This window comes from Montipora foliosa, chromosome 10 (assembly GCF_036669935.1).
Source record: "Montipora foliosa isolate CH-2021 chromosome 10, ASM3666993v2, whole genome shotgun sequence".
Classification (NCBI taxonomy): Eukaryota; Metazoa; Cnidaria; class Anthozoa; order Scleractinia; family Acroporidae; genus Montipora; species Montipora foliosa.
The window spans coordinates 37,677,667-37,680,166 of record NC_090878.1 but is presented as its reverse complement, the minus strand read 5'-3'; positions in this window follow the sequence as shown (position 1 = coordinate 37,680,166).

Below are 2,500 nucleotides of genomic sequence, written 5' to 3'. Positions count from 1 at the left end.
CAAAAGTTTGAAATTCTTGTTGCAACGATTTATTGCAAACATTTGAAAAGCACTGGATCAAAGAAAACAATTACTAGTATTAGTCGGTGCCTCGTCAATGTAAAACAGCACACGTTTGCCGTGGTTAGCATGGTTTAGCGTAATTTTCGCGCTCCTGGCACTCGTTTGTTTTTCGCGTCTGGGTGCGATAGAATGAAATATGACAGGAACGGGAATGCGAAAGAACGTTTCTGAATACCGGTCAACCAAACCAATGTTTTTTCTTCGACTGCTGGTCGATGATACCAGCGGCCCCGCCATATTTTTCTGTATTTTTGATCTCATTAGATTATTCGAGATATAATGGTCAACGAATCGTAAAACTACCTAACATCGATTTTTCGCTCGTCGTAAGTTGAATTGCGTTTAATATAACTTCAAAAAAGTTTCAACTCTGCCGCAAATAATTGTGCGGAGAAGTTTGATCATCATCATTTCTTTTTCCCTTTCCCTTTCCATGTCGCCAGCGTAACGCGTCCGAAACGCATCAGAAACTGATTCTTCATGCCGCCAGCTTAACGGTTGCTTGGGACTTGAGGCCACTAAAGCGACTTGAGGCCAGCGTAACGCGTCCGAAACGCATCAGAAACTCATTCATCATGTTGGCTTCATGCCGCCATCTTAACGATTGCTTGGGACTTGAGGCCACAATAAAAAGCATTTAAATATCTGTGCTTGGTTCCAGTATCGACAATCTCTTAATCGGGCAAAAAGAAATCTAAACCGAAAATGTACCGAGCGACAAACTATAAAAAACTCAGAGAAGCCAGCGAGTCTATTTTTTTTTAATGGTCGGCTTCTTAAGAGCGACGCACACTTGTGTTTTACGCATTAGAGTTGCGAAAAACGCTCCAACAACTGTCGCACGGGAAAGAAAACCAACTAGTCGGTTCGTGCATTTAAGGCGAGTTTTTTTTTTTATAATAACAATTTTGGCCCATTTTCAAACAGAGAAAACAGGGGAGTTTGGCTCGTCTGGAACGTAATTAAAGTTAAGCCAAGCATGTTTCGCGTGAATCACGGTTGATGATTTCTCAGCTCTGAATGATGTAAAATGAAACGTGACAGGAACAAAGACAAAAATTGTGAAATTCTCTGTCATTACAATTTACAAAAGTGGTAAACATTGGTCGCAGCGAGAGGTCTGCCTCCAGTCCACAAGAGGCTTAATAAAAATGTGTTAAAAACGCTCATGACACAAAATACGAACCGGCCACTAATGCGATAAGCACAAGGATAAGCTTGCGCCGTTTACACAGTGAGACAAGCCGAAGAAAATTGAGCATACATAAGGGTAGTAATAACGTCCGAGAAGATCTAGTAAGATTCAAGATGGTGTGCGAATCGTCGTGCTTGTGCAAACTCACGCCGGTTCCGACTTGTGAAATAAACACAACCGTATGATAAGCTTTCTTTTCTTGCGCTTTACGCTTATGCTTATTTCACGTTTATTTCAAGCCGGTTCCCACACGTGTTTTTTAATACTTACGCTTGTACTTGTGCTTATTGCACAAGTGGGAACCGGTCTTAAGCTGTCGCAAATCATGTCGGAAATGAGATGTAGGATTTTCTATCAAACTATTCGGAGTGATCGGGTTTGTTCGGAAATCTACTGCCTGCAAACTGCTTGTACATTTGATGGACAGTTATTCCACTGGGTGTTCGCACCTCCCAGCATTTTCCTGTAGATTTGCATTTGTAAGAAACTAACCGCAACCAATTGGAGCCTATTAAGAACCCACATGGGAGTTCAAGTAAGACAAAAGTAATTTATGCCAGAAAGCAAGTATATGTCCTACAAACAATAGCCATTCTGCGCCATAAGCTGCCGAAAGAATTCAAAGACAAAACCCCTTGGTCAGTGTCGGCGAGTGAGGAAAATCCTTCAAAGAATTAAAGAAGTTTGAGATAAGCAAGAAGAAGAGAAAACTCGAAGAAAGTGACGCGGGTGCAGTAAAGTTTGAAAGAAGAAGTTGATTGCCAGAAGAGAAGAGAAAACTCGAAGAAAGTGATGCAGGTGCAGTAAAGTTTGTGGTGGGAAAGAACTTGTCGAGGGTTTGGTTGCTAGTTTGGCACAGGACTGAACCGTTTGACTGTAAATACTGGAGTTAAGTAATTAGTATAATTAGGATTATCGTTAAGTTTTCTAAAGGAATAGACAATTATTTAAGTAACGTTAGTTTAGGTACTGTAATATTAAGCAAGTTTAGGTTTTTGTTTTTTTTTCCCTCTTCTAAATTAAAATCTTTAAAATTATATTCGTTATAAGTTTCATGCTTGTGCGTTGCGCAATTGTGGGAAGGGGCGTGTGTGTGTGTGTGTTATTGTCTTTTTTCGTTTTGTGTGGGAACCCACCATCACACCTGGGTATTTGACGCCTTTTTCCTGCTCGGGGGAAGGGAATTTGATCTTCTTAGTCTTCCCGGGGGCGGGGCATTTGATCACCACCCATAGGAGGGGA